The sequence below is a fragment of the Protopterus annectens genome, chromosome 7.part1 (assembly GCF_019279795.1).
Source record: "Protopterus annectens isolate FY-2018-M chromosome 7.part1, PAN1.0, whole genome shotgun sequence".
Lineage (NCBI taxonomy): Eukaryota > Metazoa > Chordata > Ceratodontiformes > Protopteridae > Protopterus > Protopterus annectens.
Window position 1 is genome coordinate 355006773 of NC_056740.1, and position 21606 is coordinate 355028378.

Here is a 21606-nt window from a genome sequence, read left to right on the forward strand (position 1 = left end):
AGCAAACAGAATGGATACAGTTTGTAATTCGAATTATGACTCATTTCTTGAGTCCATGCATAAGACTATTGAAGAAGTGCAACGTAATCCTATACTTTTTAAGCAACTGTCTGTAATAGATAGGAAAATGTTTCATGCAGGGCAGCCATTTCATAGCAAAGTAACTACTAAGGTAGAGGATTGTTATTTTGTGTGTGGTAAGAAAGCATATAAATGGTTACCTGAGAATTGGTCCGGCAGTTGTTTTTTGGGGTACCTGGTTCCGGCCATACGACACACTGCAGTTTTGCCTCAGGGAAATATTCGAAATACCCAAGATGTAGCCAAGAAAGCTGTCAGGAAGCCTGAAAATCTAGTGGGACGGATTGAGGTGGGCTGGAAAGACCATCATACTGTGGGTACCAAGCTGACGCACATGGACTTGAGTGATGCTGTCATATCGTGGGCAGGCATATTACCTGCATATGGCACAGTGAAATCGATTTGGGAGCTGTGAAAACTGTCTAAACTTCTCGAAGTAATGAGTAATGCAACTTTTTCTGCTCTTGAATTGATAACTGATGAACTGAATGCTATGAGAACTGTAGTGCTCCAGAACCATATGGCTCTTGACTTCACCCTAGCGGCGAGGGGTGGTACATGTGCTTTAATCAAAGAAGAGTATTGTGTGTATATACCTGATCATCAACATGAGATAAACGACCACCTTGAGGTGATACAGCAAGTGTCGACCATGACCAAACCAGGCCCAAACCCTCTGACGGACATTTTCCAGAATTTGTTTGGGGGGTGGGGTTCCATCCTAATGAACATCCTGATTGCCATTTGTGTGGGATTACTCCTATTAGGAGCATGTATTTGTTGTGGTATTCCCTGCATGAAAAAGTTAATCAAAGAATTTATAGATATATCAGTTTCCGAGACTTTGTATCAAAGTACTGAAATTGAAGAATTGTTAGAATGTGAAACACTTTCATAAGTTTAAACTGAATGACTCTCTTAACTGCAAATCCTGAATGGAAGAGGTTAGGAGAAGAAGCAAACTGTTTATTCTTTTGAAAATAGAATTAAAAAGTATTAACAGGGGGGAAATGTCAGAAAAATATGTATTGATGTGTGTGTGCTTAATGCTGATTAGAGACTAAATAAGTTAACACGTTTTTCATTCTATTTTATATGTACTGTTTTATATACAGTTGAGTTTCATATGAGACTAAAAGATGCTTTTTGAAAGTGTAGTGTGCTTTCTGAAACTTGCAAGATGCCCTCTGACCTAATAATTGCTAGCACAGCAATATTCATGTTTATGCCTTTTGGAAATGTACTTGAGAAGCAGGTGATTATCTGCTAGGTCAGGAAGAAATGAATGAACAATGCTATATTCTGTAATGTAATGATTTTAAACAATCAGCTCTGTTCGAAGTATGAGAACATGCACAGCTGCAGAAGTTAGAGATAACATAGACAAAGGACTGTTAGAGAAATGAACTGCAATCTACACTTGCTTTGTGCTCGAATTAGCCATAGTACCTTGAATGGTAACATTGCATATATCTAACCGGTGGTAGCCAAGGCCACATTGTTTTTCTTAGGAGGTTTCTCACAAAAATTGATAGTACCAGCAGAATATTGTAAAAACAATCACTACGAAATGATGATGACAAAACTTGTGATTCACTACGTCAGCTTGGTAGGCAATGTCTTATTAGAAAATGTATAAAAATGCCTGCATTTCCTGATTCTAGTTAGACAAACTCTGTATTAGCACATTTTTGTCTCCTTGCTGCAAGATTAAAGTGCCTTAACCTGATCCTACCATGTATTGATCATTTTTAAATTATATTTTTCCTTTGACATAGGTAGACCAGGATGGGGGCACTGGGTTGTGTGGTGGGGGGAGCCGTGAAGCCCTTTTGCCTAGGGCACCAGTTGACCTAAGGCTGCTCCTGCCTGCAGTCTAGCCCCTTACATAACTGTGCATCACACAGCAAATCAAATGTTAGTACAACTGATTGTGGCACCTGTATTAATATTTAAATACCTTAAATAGGTATAAAAGTGCAGCAGCTCGCAAGTCAGCACAAATACCTGTGGCACCGGTACTTGTAGCTAATTACTATACCACATTTCTCTTGATTTGTTGCACTTTGGCACTTGTGCTGATGTTGGCATCACATTTTAATTGCTGTACATGCAAAGTCCTGTGGCCCCTGAGTATCACTTTTGAATTATACTGTGCTTCCAAAGTTCTGAGATATGTGTCTATTCCAATTAAATCATTGCACTGCACTTGTAATGTTCTGTGACACCTGTGCCCCTGCTGGTTCTTTGTATTACATTTGTTGCACTATACTTACTAGTTTTATGTCACCTAGGACTGTGTCCTGTGTCATTTTTTGCTTATGCTGATACTGTTTTACTTTTTGTTCTATGCTGTTTAGTGCTGTAACTCCATTGCATATATTCTGCTTCACTGCTGCCTTGTTGTATCACTTTTAAACAGAAGTATTACATTTGCTAGTCATGTGGCACCAATGTCTGTATGCTGTCTCATATTTGCCTGTGCTAGAACCCTGTATCACTTCTGAATTATTGTATTGTAGTTGGTAGTCTTGTGGCACCCCTGCCTATATCCTGCATCTTTTTGCCTTATTATAGTCTGTGTATTACGTATAAGTTGATAGTCTTGTGACACCTGTACTTGTACCTTACACCTTTCTTCCATATTGCACTGTGTATATTGTATTGCATTTGTTAGTCTTGTGACACTCCTGCCTATATCCTGCATCTTTCTGCCTCTTACTAGAAGCAAACCTATTATGTCACCTTGTTGTTAGAGCTCATCATTCCTCCAGACCATCACAGTGCAACACTAACACTAAGCCTGCATATGCTGAGAAACTAAATCTCTTTCTGTTTCCTAGGCCTCATACACAATGCTTCATGACAATTAAGCCTCTGCAACACTCTGATAACTCACCTGCCAGGCTCACCACAAAACCTCCATCTGATACAGCACAAACAACAACACCTCCAGTTGCCATGAAAAACAAGGATCACTTAAGAGCATAACAACAGAAAACACTGATGCGAATACTGGAACATGGAGAAAGCAATTTTATTAAGTTCTTTCATCCTATTCAACCTAAGGACTTTATCAGAATGGTCCAATAAATCAAACAGAGTAATTAAATAGAGTTAGATATCATCTAAGAGCATACCTAAACCCTTAAGACTGCCCGAACATGCTACTATACACGATAATGTCCAAGACACAGGTGACTCTATAGTCAGGCAGACTGATTCACCCATCACTGTGCTGACCAAATAACCAAACGAATTCTGGAAAGAGGTGAAGCAAGTCAGGAGAAAACTTTGTACAAGATAATCAAACCACGACTGACGGACAAGTGCAGGTACAGTTGCTGAGCAGATTGATGTACCAAAAATGCACAAATAATTGCACTTATGAAAAAAATAAAATGGAGAAAGAAATGCAATAAACCTTTGTTACAGAATGAAACATTCTTGCTTAAGCACTTTTATCCCACTTGTGTTCAGGACTTCATCAGACCCAATCAAATAGCAACGGACCACAATTTAAATAACGTGCCTTCCCTGCCTATCTCATCATGGAATCTAATCCTTAAAGCCACAATACTCTGAAGTGTTAAAAACTAGAATAAAATAATAATAGAATATTAAATCCATGATACACTTAAAAAGTCATAATATAATAAAACCCCACAGGAAACCACAATTAATTCACCCTATAACTTTGTCCTTCTTCGTTTCAGTTCACTCATAATTGAAATACCATCATTATGTCCCGGCAGGTTGGAGGCATCCAGTCTCAATTGCCAGATCATTTCCTGATGCAAAAGATGTTTTTTTGCCAAGTAACCCCATAAACTATGCGGTTACTTTTTTCCAAGACTGAATATTTAAACTTATTAAATTTTACACATTTTGGGGAATGTCTCACTAATGCACTTTTGTCCTTCTTTTGAATGCTGTAGTTATGTTTATATCTTCTTTTGTTTAAAGTATTTTTTTGTCTTACCCATGTAAAATGCAGTGCAGGAGTTACATCTAGCTAAATAAACTATCCTGGAAGTTTACCATTTGTATTTGGCAAGTTTTCTCCCCTTTGTTATAATATCCAAAATCCCTCCTCCTTTATCAGTATCTATGAAGGGGCATTATTTACAACACTCAGATTTTGAGGTTTTGTATGTTGAATAATATACCTCTTGGTGGCATCTCTCTAAAGTATGTTTTATACATCTCCTGTCTTTAAGAATAAACCTGGGAGGGATCCAATGTGCTTAAAAAGGATACTTCTATACTCTCTAACATATACCAGTTGTTGCATGTAATTTTCTTAATGTTGGGGTGTCCAATGTGCAGTGAACTACAATACTGTTATATATTTTTTTCTGTTTGACAGGTTCATCATCCACATTATGGTTCTTGTCCTTATTCTTTATATAATCTAAGCCCTTAACAGGTCCATATCTACTACTTCTTGGCTCTAATATTTGTTCAATATTCTCATTAATAGGTATCTCAGGATACCCCTGCTATAAAAGCATATCCTTCAATTTACCTAGTTCCTGAAGACAGTGATCATCTTTATACATAAGTCTTGAAATTCTAATACACTGATGTTTAATTAATCCCCATGTTTGGTGCATTGGATGAAGTGTAAAAAAGAATTACTTAATGCCGGCTTTCTGTATATAGCTGTCTCCAAGTTATGCTGATTCTCATTCAAAAAATGGATCTCCTGGATGTCAATGTGAGAAGTAAACTTAAAATGCAGTGGTGGTTTCTAATTCACATAAAAATTCTTTGAATTGTGGAAGGTCCCCTGTCCACAACAAAAAATATTTCCAGATATCTAAAATATTTATGGCATAGCTTAAATTTATCCAGCTTAAACACTATGGCATCCTCCCCCACTTCAAAACTACATTGGCAAAAATGGGGGCACATGCGGCCTCCATAGCAATTCCTTGTACTTGTCTGTAGTGTTTGCCCTCAAAATAAATAATTAAATAAAATTGTTCTTTAAAATAATCTCCATAAATTTGTTAATGAGTTTGCTATCAATATCTGTTAATTCATTATATTACACTAATACTTTCGTGAACCACCTTAACCCACACTAACATTCATAGTAATAAGAAACCACTTATCTCTAACTACTAGGTTTCTTATCTTATCAACAAAGTCCCATGAATCCCTCAAAATGTACTGACAGCTAGTTAATATATTCTTGAGCTTTCCATCAATGAATTTTACAAGAGGTTCTGTGATACAGCCTCCAGTAGAGACAATAGGGTGTAAAGGGGTCCTTGAAGGTTGGAATGTATTTTGGGTATAGCAAAAATCGTGGGAACAATAGGGCTTTAAACTTGCAAAAATTGAACAAGCCCCACAGAAACAGCTTCCTACAGTAACAATTCCTCTAAGTGTAAATTAATAACACTGAACGCACTCGGGATTTTATTCAAGGACACCGCTTGATAAGTACTAGTGTCATTCAAAATGTAAACGACCTTGCTGAAATAGTCAGATGTGTCCATTAAAACGTCTCCACCTTTGTCCGGTTTCATGCATCTAATACTTTTGTTAGTTGTAAACTCATCTAAAATAAGTTTCTCACATGGAGATGCCCTGTGTTGTGAATTTTTAATATATTTTGAAAAGAGTTTTATCATTTATTTATTTGTTTTATTTTATTTTATTTACATTTGATTACTGGGTAATGTCCGACTGGGCCAGAAGGCCATTTTCAGCGGAGACATGGGGAGAAAAGCTCCATAAACTTCAACATAGAAAGACAGTGTAAATAACAGGAAATAAAAGTAACTACAATTTAGAAAAATAAGAGTAATGCAGGAACAATGGAGTTACAGCAAAAAAAATGTATTTACATGTTCACATATTCATATGGATAGATATTAGTTTTTTTTTTTTTTTTTTTTTTAGTTAAGTCAGTAGAAAGGAAATTGCTAATTCAGTGAAGAATAAAAGATATAAGAAAGGTCGAACAAGACCGGGTGAGAGGACTCTGTACAGGGATAGTTAGCCTGGGCTAAGTTGTATTTGAAAGTTCTGCTTTTTACTTGTCTTCTGATTTTATTAGTTTACTTCATTAAGCCATTGGTGGTTTGGAGGTTGCTGCCATTTTTTTTCTCTTTGGAATTCATAGTGAGCTCCATTTTAGCTGCCACATTTACTTTCTTGCTCATTTCTTCCTATTTCTCCCAAAATCTTTACCAAATCAACTTGCACTTTCCTGCATATGTAACCAAACCAGCATAATGTGCTCTCTTTGACCTGTGCTGCTGGGGCTACTTTGACTCCTGCTCTGATGTCCTCATTTCTTCTTCTGCCCCACAGTGTACATCCTGCTTCCCATTTCAGGCACTTCATCTCTATCACCTCAAGCCTCCTCAACTGTTCTGCATTTACTGCCCAGTTTTCTGTGCCACATAGAATCACTGGATACACAACTGTTTATTCCACCTGCGCCAGTTTTTTGGCGTTCTTCTATCATATAGCATCCCTGACATTTTGTACCAGTCGGCTGCAGCACCTCTGATTCTAGCTTTGATTGCCTCATTTATTCTTCCCTCCTCCAGAGCCACCCCTCTCAGATACTTGAAGCTGTTGACCTGCTCCACTATTTTCTCTTCTGACTCAGTTTTCAGCTTCTTCTCATTCTCTTCATTTGCTTTTATAACCATTGTCTTGTATGTAGTTATACACCAGCATATTAGTGGATACATTTAGTTCAAACTTCTCCACACTCTCTCCTCATTCCATTCAGTCTATACTATTACATATAATTACCCAGAACAAGTTTTCAAAGCCTTCCTCATTACCCAAAACACTAGCTTCAAGGGTCTTGACAACACACCATGCAATCTCCTTATTAGCATAAAATGCTGCTTCACTGATTTCCTCTCAAAGCTAATCAGTCATAGCCTCTCCAGTGAAATGGACTCAAGGCTTAGAGGACAACTATTGTGGTACCCCTCCATAAGGGCATCCCTTCCACTGACCAGGGGAGCTATGGACCAGTTAGCTTTACCTGCATCATTTGCGAAGTAATGCAATTTATCGTTATGGATCTCATCAGCAATTACAGTGTTGGCTTACAAGTCATTCATCCTGACCAATGTGGCTTTGTGAATGGCAGGTTCTGACTGCTAAATTTGCTAAAAGTCTTTGAGAATGTCAGTGAAGCACTGGATGATAGCAAATCAGAACACACTGCCTATTTGGATTTAGCCAAGGCCTTTGATGCAATCCCAGAGTCTGGTATCATTGAGAAACGGATACAATTAAATATTATCCTTTACATAACTCATTGATTAGCAAATTTGCTCTCAGACAGGACCTGCACAGTCAGGATTGGTGGTGAACTATCCTTGATATAGAGGCCACCAAAAGCATCCCACGGGGTTCTCTCTTGGGGCCATTCCACTTCAAGATATCCAAAGCCTGAAGTCAAAAGAGTCTGGCTAACTAAAAGTTTTTGCGGTTCACTGCAAAGTCAGAACTGTCATTAACTTGACAGATGACATCCATATCATCCAAACAGGCTTAACCCTAACAAACTCATGATGTCAGGACCATGGTCTTAAGCTCAGTACCAAGAAGTGTTGTGTCTGGAAAGCAAGAACACCCCTCTACATACCTCATAAATAATACCCTCTCTGTAATAGATACTGGCATGATAAATCTAGGTACATTCATGGACAACTAACTCCCTTTTGACCACCGTATATCAGCTATCATTAAGCAATTCTACTTAGTGCAATTAAGAATTAAAGGGATATCACCAGACCCGCAGAAGTTATTATCCTTCTTTGCTCCTTGCACTTCAGAACTACAATAGAATATAAAGCACCCTTTGGCATATATCTGTCTAAGCACATTGCCAAACTAGAAGAAAAGTATAATGCTTTCTTTCTAAAACAATAACAGGTATGAGCTCCCTAAGCTACATAGTATGCCTGAAAGTTCTATCAATCCACTCCATTTCCTACAGACTTCTACATGGCTACTTCTATTTAGCACATGAAATTGCAAATTACCCTGTCTTCTTTGATGTTTTACATGTTGTAAAACAGGTAGCAACAGCAATACCCATTCAAGGGATGGAAATCTACTTTGTAATATTAACAGATCCTATTGGCAGATGGATGCTCCCCCAGGGATCCCTTACTTATGTAAAGAACTCCCTCAGTAGCTCCTTAACTCTCTTTAGATCCATCCTGAATGAGTGGAGTGAGATCTATAAATTTTTAGTTCCCTAGACCCTGATGGATAGAGGGAGAAATTAGTGAGTATCTCAGTGGCTGGGCTATTAATGATCTAGGTGACAGTTAGACTAGTATAAACCTATAAGCCTATGGTTTCTTATGCAGCCGTTGTTGCAGATCCTTCTAGACTCAGAAACGACAGCCTCTGCAGTACTTCTCTCTCTCTCTCTCTCTGTTTCTCTCAGCTCTCTGTTTTGAGATATTTAGTGTTTTGTGCCATGCTGATTTTGATAATTACTGGAAACACTTCCTTGTCCTATCATGCTTTGCAGCAATACCCAGCGTCCTCAGAATTTGTGCTTCAGCTTTTAATTCTGAAGACTCTGCTTCTGTTTGAAAAAAAATTTTTTCTAGCATGCTTTTAACAAAAGGTCCCCTGGTTTGATTTATTTCTTTTAATTATTTCAACTTAGTATATCTAGCAGCTGAAAAATAGTCTACCACGTTGTACCATTATTCGAATATTATGTTCCACTGTGATGGAATCATTTCTACAAATCAGTTCATTTTGCTTACAATGTTTTATCTGCTTTTCACTAATTTTTAAGTCATGATCCATAATGATGAGTGAAGTAGCAGAATTGAAGTACAACTGGGAAAATGCATACTCCTTTCTACAGTCTTCTTTTCACCTTTAAATCATCTGTAGTACAGCACTAATTGATCTAAATGTCTAATCTTTTCCCATTAATACATTTTCATGAATATAATGTATTTTGTCCACCCTTTCTGCACTCTGACTCAAAACTCTGGGTAATGAGTTTTTATAAAGGCGCTATAACACTGGCATTTTGTATACTAAGCCTAATAACACTGTTAAATACTGGCCTCATGATTACAGGATGTCTGTTCACAAAATAAGTAGCAATGATCTAATTTTCTTATTTGCTTCTATGCTCATGACAATTGATTTATAAAAACTCAAAATGGACTCTAGTATAATTCCCAAAACTAAACATAACATATTGACTTCCTATGCATGCTGTCTGGCAGTTTAATACAGAGAATTAAGGCACAATCAGCTGCTAAAGTGCTTCATCCTGTAGTTCTGGATTTCAGCCCCCCCCTTCCATCCAGCATTTTGCTCATGTTTGACTGAGCAGGTCTATTAACCTGACAGTGCTTCTAGGTCACTTTTGAAAACAGGATGTGCCTATTGGGTTTAGCAGGTTAAGAAATAAAAAACGCCCCAAGTAATGAAAGATGTGATGTTGTTTTTCAGATGCAGTCACTGCTGACTTTCTAATATTAATCACTAATTTAAAGACCATGATATCAACCCATTTAACATATTCTCTTACCTCACTGTACTTCACAATTCAGGATGAACGTTCCTAGTTTTAGAGCATCCAGTCTTACTCAATAGAAAAGATCTCAAAATGATATAAGCATTTCACCTGCAGCTGCCACTTGTTCATTCCTACACAGCTGAAGCTCTGGTCTCAGCTCTGACATCTTGTAATGTGGCTTCACAGCACAGAGGAATAACGCCATGACCATGACTGAAATAACACAGCATTAAGTGGGAATCAGAGAACTGTTAGCTGGCTGGGGGGGGGATGACAGAAGCCAGCTTCCCCTTCCTTGGGACAGGGAGCCGTCCCTGGTCCATTACAACAATGGAAGTTTCTTGAATGCTTGTGTCCTACATGTCATGATTTTCAGTGTACTTGTATGACCAAACACCATGTTCCTGTTTTAGTGTACCACATTTTTTATTCCAGGCCTTAATCTTTGACCTGAGTATTACATGCTACCATAAGAAGTTAAGGAATATGACTGCTAGAGAATTCAGACAGATACTTTTTGTGGTATTAAAACCTTGCGTTTGAGCTGCTTTGGGCTTGTTTAAATGTTATACACTGCAGCTGAACTGTTTCTAACCCATCACAAGGTATTCCAGCTACAAATATTCCCTTAGTAGCACTTGTGTGATCACCTAGTAGTATTCTTCTTACACCTTCCACCCTTTACCCCCTTAGCTCTCTCTGGCCTCTCTCCCTCAGATTCTGACAAATATGGATGGACAATTTCCTAAGGCTTCTCCTACCAGTCTGGTTGATGTGGGCACCATGAGACAGTGCAGCAAGTGCCTCATGTACACAGACAACCCCCTACCACTAAAACCTAGGAGCACAATTTGTGAGAGATGCAATTACATTAAGAATCTAGAGTCTATGCTCTCACCCTCACAAGACAGTATATCTGTCACTGAGAAGGTTGTCAACACAAACACCACACCTCAAACACCACCCACACCTACACAGCATGCACCCACATATGCAGAGGTCCTCAAAAAAAACATACCAAAAGAAAAGAGACTTCTGAGACAAAAACACACGCGAACTCCACAGCCCACCACACCACACGCCACGCATAGTCCACACACCTGGGTCTCAAAGCCACTAAGGCCTAACCATAAACCCAAAATATTAGTTATAGGAGACTCCATTGTGAGACACACTGATGTGCCCCTCACCAGGCTGGATAAGAAGAAAGTCATGGTTAGTTGTTTGTCAGGTCCAGAATCTGCCATATCACACATGCATTCAAGTCTCTCAACAACAGGTACTGTTATGACTGTGTCATAGTCCATGTTGGCGTGAATGAGTTGAGACATTTCTCCCTGGACAATATGAAGAGAGACATGATCAAGCTCGCTGAATACGTGTCTCAGGCAGGTATGTCCCCAGCTTTAAGCAGCATTCTACCATCACCCAGAATGATGCCTCAATACAAACACAAAATGATTGACTTTAACAATTGGCTTAGTTTCTGGTGTCAGCCTAAGGGGATCCAATACCTGACAGCCTGGGAAGACATGATCAACAGACTATGATGCTTTGCCAGAGATGGCCTGCATCTGTCTCCCTTGGGCTTCAGGCTTCTGGCATAGGCTCTTGCCTCCCCCATAGTGTCTTTTTTAGGCAATGCCATGAGGTCAATACTACCAACATGAAAAGTTCATCAAAATGCAAATCAAATTCTAGGAGCCTAAACATGTAACTGCACTCATTGCAAGCATTCTTAACCCTGGAAGAAGTTGACATTTGTGCAGTCACAGAAACCTGGTTCAAAACTGCAGATGGCACCCCTACCATACCAGGTTACTCATCCTATCATACTTTCAGACTCCAAATTGTGGGTAGCAAAGCAAAAGGAGGTGAAGTTTCAATATATATTAAAGACATAAACACCTCCAGGCTGGTCAAACAGTATGACACACAGGAGGTACTCCAGGTGCAGTTAACCATTGACAAGACCCCTATTCAAACCATAGCTAGCTACAGGCCCCCAACTTTGACTCAAGATGCTCACTTCACCTATCTGGACCTCTTTGAATCTATCAAGATTATACCCTTTACCCTGATCCTGGGTGACTCTAACTATCCAACCATAAATTGGAAGAACTACTCATGCCAAAACACAAATGACCAGAGATTCCTTGATTTCGTCAGTGTAAATGCCTTGGACCAGCTGGTCGACACCCCCACAAGAGGTGATAATATCTTGGTATTAACCAACACAAGTAACCACTGCAGCATCCCTACAGTGTTATCCTCCCTGGTAAGATCCCGCCACAAAGCAGTAACTTATGAAGTCACCATCTCCCCTGACCTCCCCCCTTGCTACTGTCAAACATAAAAATTTCTCCAGAGCTGATTACAATCTCCTGAGGGAAGGTATAAACAGCTTCACAGTCCCCTCCCCCTCTGTAAGAACTGACACAAATGTCCAGACCTACACTAAAGTACTATGCGAGCATTTATATAGCTGCATGGAATCAAAAATACCTGAGAGGACAAAATCCTCGTTTTCAAGGAAGAGTAAACCTGTCTGGTGGACACCTGCAATAAATAAACTCTATAATAAAAGGAAAAAAATTGCTGTCCAGAACCAAGAAGGAGCAGGTGCCTAATTGGAAGTAATATTTCCTTAGCCTGAACAAGCAAAGAAGAGCACTAGTGAAATCCTGCAAAGCAAACTTCCAGTCCAAACTGGGCACAACTACTAAAGACAATCACAAGGCCTTCTTCACATATGTCCACAATCTCAAAGGAAGCACTCAGATCTGTTCAGAACTGGTGGTCAAGGACACCACATACACAAACGTTGTAGATATAGCCAACCTGCTGGCAAATAGGTTCAGCAAAGACTTCATCCCTCTGTCCCCCCATCAGTAAATCAGGACATCCCCAGCACCTGCCCCCCTCCTCTTATCTCTAGGGAGCAAGTCATCACTGCCCTCTCACAGGCAAGAAATACAGTCTCCATGAGCCTGATAACATCCCAGGCTGCATCCTACCTGAACTCAGGCAGGAACGTGTGGTACTATTAGACAACCTATTCACCAAATCCTGAGTACCGGCTTTCTCCCAGCTGAGTGGAGAACAGCCACTGTCATCCCTTTGCACAAAGGTGGTGTGTCCACCGATCCAGAAAATTATAGACACATCAGCCTAACTAGCCTGATCTGCAAGGCCATGGAATGGATTTTCATGGAACTCATTAACAATGACATTGACAACCTCCAAACACTCAATCCCACACTGTTTGGTTTTGTCAAGGGGAGGTCATGCCTGTTAAATTTGGTTGATGTCTTTGAGACAGTCACCAAAGCCATGGACAAGGGGAAAATGGTGCACTCCGCCTACCTTGACCTGGCCAAAGCCTTCAATAGTATTCCCCACTTGGGTATAATAGATAAACTCTCTCAACTAGGCATCAATCCATATCTTATCAGATGGGTAGCAAACTGGCTCACTGATAGAACCCACCTTGTCAAAATTGGAGAAGCCACCTCAAGCATTAGACCTGTAACAAGTGGTGCACCCCATGGATTGGTCTTGGGGCCTCTGTTGTTTGAGAAAATCTTTTCTGAGGTGCAGGCCAAAACCAGTGAGCTATGGCTGACTGATTTGCAAATGACTGCAAACTGGGTGGCGACATCCTCCAAGATGGTCTCACCCAAACAAATGACTGGTGCCAGAAACATGGCCTCAAACTGAATGCCAAAAATGCATCATCATCCCCTTTGGGGAGAGTGACATCCCCACAAATTATCACATTAATAACAAGGTCCTAAGCACGCAATCAGTCGTGAGGGACCTGGGCACCCAGGTTGACAGTAAACTGACTTTTGTCCACCATATTGCCTCTATTGAACGAAAAGCTTTCTACATGGCCCACCCTTTTAAGAAGGGTATCTCATCCAGGGACAAGGAGGTCATAACATCCCTGTATTCTTCCCTTATAAGACCCATTATTGAGTACACCTTCCCTTTCAGCATGTACCTCACAAAGCACATACAGTAGCTGGAGAAACCACAGAGGTTCCTCACCAGGAGAATCCAGGGCCTCAAACATCTATCCTACACAGATAGGCTAAAAGCCCTGTCCCTCTACTCAGTCTCATACAGACTCCCCTGAGGTGACCTCTGTCTGGGATACAAAGCAATGTCAGACCCCGCCTTGATGGGACTGCTGCATATCTGCAAGGCAGGCTCCACTCCAGTAAACCACACGCGCAACCTGAACCTGGTCTGTGACATCAATTGGACTTGCTGGTGAGAAAGATTTGAGTCCCAGAGACTCCCCCTTCTGTGGAACTGATTCCCCTGTCCAAGTCAAGCAGAGTACCTCATTAACCCTTTTTAAGCACAACCTGGATAACTGGATGGGGAACAGAAAACAAACCCCTTGGATCCCTCCTGTGTCACTGCTGGACAGGGGCATCGGCTGCTAACTTGTTAGAACATGGGCTAAATTCTTGGCTAGACTTGTAAAGGCCTCAAGGCCAATAGCTTAGTAACTTCCTATGATCCTACAGGAACTGCTGTGCAGTGATCTAATGTTACTAAATTTATGAACAGATATTGGCATCAGCTCTGGGACATCTGATTCTGTTTGATGTTTGTGAAATATTTTGGATTATATAGAATTATCTACACAGGACTGAATGTAAAGTGACAATCCTCAACAGAGCCAAGATTAAGTAATACTTCAATGGAAAAAAAAAATAAGTTAACTATAATAAATCTGTTACGAGGTATGAATAAGCACGGTTGGTGATAACCAGTTTTATCCATTAATCCGACATTGGAGTTACTCAACACTAAAAAACTAAGCTCTTTCATTCTTTACCTACAAATTAAAATTGAACTCTAAAGGAAATCACTCAGCACCATAGAACTCAATATATGAAGATGATTCTCATATACATTATCTAGTCCATCTTCCTTCCTTGCTGACACTACATGTGAGCAATATTCTTTAACAAATAAAATGTTCTGTCAGAGAAAGGACACACTTAGAACATATTTGCACTTATCCTTTTATGCAATACCATATGGGGTACCCATGAGAATGTATGAAACACTGTAAGAGAGTTAGCACAGAGCAGTTAAAAGTTCAGCGGCTGTCTTTGCATTTGGACTTTACATTCTTTTTTTTTAATTGAGGCTTGGTTGAATAGTTAACTATGTAAATGCATGTGCTCATAATATTAATTACAATATTTTGTGTGTTTGTTTTTGAAACCAATCTAAATGATCAGATCTGACTGTCTTCGGTGTTGTGCAAGATGAAGTAGGACATATAAGCCTTATTCCCACTCGTCTGTTACTAACAGGAATGTTGCTTGCTGTTGTGAGAGGATCTGCCAAAAACAGGATGGACAAGGAATGCTTTGATAGGAAGCCATTTCATCTGCAGGTTAAGAATAGATATTTCTGAGTGGGTTAAAGCATTTGAATAATTAATTTCAGCACCCCTAAGCTTACCAGTGTTTTTGACAGAAAAGTAATTAATATGAAGAACCAAACACAATTAAATAATATACTTTTGACAATGACATAAGCATATCACATACCTACAGCAAGTGCATTCAATGCAGAACTCAGTCAAGCAGCTGAAAGTAATACTGTTTGTTCGCCTTTTTAAATTGTCAAAGTGAATTGTGTATACTTTGCTCACCAGCTGCAAACGCCTACCTTAGTATAACGCGTTGCATGCGGTGACTGAATCACAGCTGTTTTTCTGTCGTTCGACTAAAGCTGCACTAGTTAATACATAGCTTGGCACTGTTCTCATTTTTCTTTTTTTCCTGCCTCAATCCAACATTTTATGGGAACGCCTCTGGCTGCTAACTTCAAATCTGCGTGCATATTGCTCACTGGCTGCAGATACTGAATCTATATAGCGCTCTGTATTGCTGGCACTCAGCTATGTATACTAAACTGTCAGATCTGCAATCAGCATAGCATCTAAGAAAATAGGTGCGTTTGGTGTTGGTTTTTATGTTGGTATGACAACAAGATCTTTACGTGAACGCATTAGGGAACATATCTATGCCATTGCCAAGGGCAATGTTACCAACGCCCTAGCCAAACATGTAATGGAACAAGGCCATGCACATAATTTTCGATTTCAGGTCTTGGAGCTAGTTGTCAAAAATGGTAGGTTAGGGAATATCAAAAACAACATCGAAGAAAGGGAGGGCAGATGGATACTAAAATTACAAGCACATAAGTTTGGTTTAAATGACAGATTAGCGCTTAAACCTTTCTTAGCCAATAGACCCCTCAGGCATTAGTACATGGTTTTATATCATTGTTTTTAACTTCTATGATGTTTGTATTTTATTCAATGTTCAGGTCAATTGCTTTGTTCTGATTTGTTGATTTGAACAGATGATGTTGTGTTGGGGCTGCCTAAATGTCTGATGAAGCGTTAAATCTAACGTGAAAGCGCTTACCTAACTGCAGTCTGTTCGTGTTTTGTTTTATTAAATCCGTTTTTAACATTTGGAGCTGCGTTTTTGATTCAAGCCTTTATGGTTCATGGTGCACCTTCCTACAAAGTTTATAATTAGTTCAATAAACATAGTTGATACATAAACTGTGACAATCTTTTCAAGTCTAAATCATTTAACTGAACCGTTGTTAGATGACTAAATACAACTTGACTGTATCCTAATGGAATGAATTGGTTACTGCTCAACTACTTCTAGATTTAGCTCGCTGTCCCTGTAACTGCTGTGTGGGGCTTTTATTATACCTTCTCTTTTTTTTATGCTTTTTGGAAATTGATAGTCTTAACTTAAGTTCTTCTGTGCTGCTATATCCAATTCATTATTTAGCAAACCTGTGCTACCTTACTGAGTGATATTTATGTGATATCTGTGTGAAAACCTTGTTATGTGATATTATGGAAGATGATAGAGCTTTAACTGGCTTTGTGATTTTATGGAAGTTGACAGAGCTTTAACTTATGCTCATCTGTGCTGCTTTATCCAATACATTAATTGCTAACCTGTGCTATATCTAGTGATATTCTATATAGTGATACCTGGAATCTGATAGAGTTTAACATATTTAGATAGAATTTAGCATATTGTCATCTGCACTGCTATACTCCTATTTCTTATTTGCAAAGTATCTTGTATTGTTAATACTGTATGCTTGTACACCCTGACTCTTGTACTGCCTGCTTCATAACATTTTACTTTTTTACTTATTTATTTATTTTTTTTCTCTCTCTCCTTTGCATGTTCCAGCTTGTGTTCCTGCCCATCCTGCTCTACCTTTCTGAACATTCCCTACCGGAAGCCCACACTAAAGAATCCACAATCAAGGACTTCCTAAAACCAATTTAAAACTCCCATTTGTCTCCAAGCAAGGAACTTTCATTGAAAGTATGTGTTATTCCTAACCTTTTTGTAATAACTAACGGTAGTAGATAATTACTAGTAGGTCGCAGCGTGCTTTCCTGCCAGGTTAGCCTGCAGCCAAACCCCCCCCAGATCCACCCCTTTTGTTGTCTTTTAAATAACCCTACTCTCCCTAATATACTTCTATACTTTTACTGACTCACAATAGCTCCCTCCCCCTAACTGTATACTGAGACTTTGTTGCTTTAATCTGACTGCCCACTAGGTGGTGCTCCTCTACCATCCTGTTGTCCCTGCCTCTTTTACCATCTCTTCCTCATCTTACCTACTTAGTTCCATCACACCTCTTCTTCTGCCCTCTCCCTCACTATCTCTCCCAGGACTACCTATCCACAGTTTCTTCCACTCAGCAAACACCCCATCTCTATCCCTCTCAAAACCTATTACCTTTTTCTACTCATTCTTCTATATGCCTACCTACAACTCTACTTCTCTGTCAGTCTCTTAACCTACTACACATCTTTGCCAACTTACCTTCTGCTCTCTCTCTCTACTGATTGTTTTCCCACTCATTCTCCTTCCTTTGACTCTTCCTGCTCCATTCGCCCTGCAGGCTCACTCCGCTTCCCTACCCTACCCCCAATTTCCACCCACCCCCAGTAGCCTTAGCCTTATCCTTGCTCAACCACACCCCCTGCTTACTCCCCTCCAATCACATTTCCTACCTCATTCACACTTACAAGCTCTCCACTCCTGTCTTACTGCCACACCCATCCCCTACCATCCTAGTACTACTAATTTCAAACCTTGATAAGCTCAACAAACTCAATATGCCCTTGACTTTTAAACTACTTTACTTACTGCCACTCCTTTACTTCCTTCTTTTATACTATACCCTTACTTCCTACGAGTACCTTACCCTTAGAAGATCTCCTAATTTATCTAAACACACAAACGCTGTCCTACCTCAAACTGAACAAACCTATATTAACCTCCTGTCATCCTGCCCTTACCTTCCCCCTCACTATCACAGAGTACTCCATAACAGGTATCACACAACTAGAAAGTTCTACTTAATACCCTCTAAAAACTCAAAAATATCTCCACTCCCTCAGACACTCTTACTGCTACACGGGGACATTCACCCCAACCCTGGCCCAAATAATTCCCTCCTCCACACCCTCTCTAACCAAACTACTAACAATTTGAGTTCACCTATCTCTTCTAACTCTCTCTCTATAGCACACCTAAACATTTGTAGCATTAACAATAAAATCACACAACTCCATGCTTTAATTGACCTCTACGCATTTGATATCCTCTGTCTTATTGAAACCTGGCTTAAACCAGGTACCAAAGACAATGAAATTACTCCCCCTGGATATAGCATTTTAAGGCAGGATCGTCTAAACAAAAAGGGTGGGGGAGTTGCTTTACTCTGTAAATCTGAACTGCAGGTGGCCTCAATTGACTCCCTACCTCCCTCCCCTGCCAACGCTGAAATACTCTGAAGCAAATTCCAAGTAAATAAAAGCAAAGCCATATATATAATATGTTCCTATATCCCTCCTGGCAACAACCTAAATACACTTGAAAACATTCTCAGCTGTCTCTCCTGTAGCTTTCCTCAGGAAACCATAATCTTAGGAGACTTTAATATTGATTGGAACTCCTGCATATCCCCCAAACCCACCCATCACCTCAACCTCTTTAGTTTTCGACAAACCATAAACTCCCCAACTAGGATTCACAAAACTACCAATAAACAAGCCATTTTGGACTGGATATTAGTCAACAATAATCCCCTCTTATATAAAAATGGAATACTCCCAGACAACATCAGCGACCATCTTCTTACCTACATCACTAAACAAAAAAATAACAATCACAGACAGGCTAGCTATCATACTATACGTAACAAAAAAAACTTTAACCTTCCTATTTTCCTTAATGAACTCAAAGAATGTAACTGGTCAGCTCTAAAACACCTCCCACTTGATGAAGCTGTTACCCATTTCAACAACAAATTCCTGCAAATTCTTGACCATCACCCCCCCCCCCTCGCTTAATTAGAACAGGATCCAAAGCTGCCCCTTGGCTTTCTAAAGAAACCAAGCAAACAATGCTTTAAGGAATAAACTATGGACAAAATGGAGAACTACTAAAATCCCAACTGACCATAAAAACTTCAAACACCTTAGAAATACTACAAAAACACTCACCCATCTTGATAAAAAGAATTATTACCTTCAATATCAACAAAATCAAAATCTTAACCCCAAAAGATTCTGGTCAGAAATCAATAAACTGCTTCATCCAGGGAATACCAAAACACCTACTCCAGCTAACTTAGCTCATACCCCTCCCAATAAAATAGCCAATACGTTCAACAACTTCTTCTCTGAAACAGTCACCTTTCTAGCAAAGACCATGGTTCCCCCCTCTTCCCTTCAAAAGACCTCTCCTCAAAATAACACCCCCACCCTAAAATTTAGTACAGTCTCCACAACCTATATACGTAAGTTACTCTCAAAACTTAAACCATGCACTCCTTCAGCCGACCAACTACCAGCGGAATATCTGCAGCTAGCAGCAGCAGAACTAGCATACCCAGTCTCCATCTTAATTAACAGAACAATAACCAAATCTACTATTCCCTCCCTCTGGAAAGTCTCCCATATCATTCCTCTACATAAAGGAGGAAACACTAATGAACTTTCTAATTTCCATCCTATAGCCTTACTATCACCATTATCTAAAATTATGGAACGCTGTGTACATCAACAACTATTACATCATCTTTTACATAATAGCCTACTTGCAGACTCCCAACATTGTTTTAGACCTTTCCATAGCACTTCCACTGCTCTTCTCTCCTTCACAGACATTATCAACAAAAATCGCAATAACAACCTATTCTCCTCTGCTTTATTTCTTGACCTCTCTAAAGCCTTTGATATGGTGAACCATCAACTTCTTCTAGAAACTTTGAAATCTCTCTCACTCGACTCTTTGGCATTGCACTGGTTTGACTCTTATTTGAAAGATCGAAAACAAGCAGTGCTTTTGGCCAGCCATCTATCGTCAGAGCTCCCAGTCACTATCGGTGTCCCTCAGGGATCCATCTTAGGTCCCCTTCTCTTCTCCATATTTATAAATAACCTGTCTACTTCACTCCCAACATCCACATGTATTCAGTATGCAGATGATTCAACTCTCATCTGTTCTGCTGTATCTCCAGCTGAACTTCATTCTTCCACCCAAAAAGTCTTTACGGCAGCAGAAAAATGGTTCCAACATATCTGTCTCCTCCTCAATCACAAAAAAAAACAAACTATTACTCTTCTCTCCAACCCTTAAATCTGCCCCTTTCTCCTTTTCTATTGTGTCTTACAATGGCACAATCATTACACCTGATTGTTCCACTAAACTACCAGGCTTTATAATAGATAATCAACTAAACTTTGATTGCCACATTGACCTAACCATCAAAGCTGTTAATAAAAAGATAGGTGCCCTCCATAGACTTAAGCCCTTTCTAACAGCAACCAGCAGGGTGTCTCTAGCCCAAACTCATCTAATCTCTACATTATTGTATGCCTCTCCATCTTTTATCAACCTTTCAAAATCTAACCCTTCAGAAACTTGCTACAACCTACCATAGCATAGCCAGGTTTGCCACAGGTTCCCCATTTCGTACCCATCACTGTGTTAATCTTAAAAAGCTTGACCGGCTTGAACTTCAAAATCTTATTCTCCTACATCAATTAGTTATCACCTATAAAATTCTCCACTACCCTAATAATACACCAATACTTAATAACCTTGTGACCCCTTACAGGAATCTTACTTCCCTTTGCTCAGCTAACAAACTACTAGTAGCTACTCTCAAATCACACAATAAATCTGGTGACTCCTTGTTCACAAATGTTGTTGGCTCATACTGGAATAAACTTCCTATAGAACTGACTACTTTAGGCTCATCACAACTTTTCAAGAAACAACTAAGGAACTATTTCAAATCTAACTGGCTATGCCCTTGCTCTAATCCTGACTGACCTCAGCATCCAACTCTTTTTTACTGTTCTCTCCACTACTCGTCTCTATCACTAGTACTACCCTTCCTCTGTAGCTCACCTAGTATCCACTTGGATACTACTTTTCCTATAACGTCATTTTCTCTTTTACTTGTTACACTACTGTCTCATAGATAACCAATTAATACTAAACCCAAGCAAGACAAAACTAATACTTTTCACTAATAACAGACATCCATTGCCACAATTCCCTTTTTATGCCCTTTCATCTAATAATACCAGAATTGAACCAGTCGACTACACTAAGCTACTTGGAGTCACTATTGATTACTCATTAAAATATAATAAGCACATCTCCCTTGTCATCCAAAAGGTCCACATTAAACTCAGCTCACTGTATAGAGCCAAACCTTTCCTCACTCCTACCACCAGGCAATCCATTGCTAGATCCTATCTCCTACCCATCATTCTGTATGCTCCTCCCATTTTTACAAACTTATATAAATCTGGCCTAGCTAAATTAGAGGCCTGCTACCACAAAATTGCTAAATTTGCC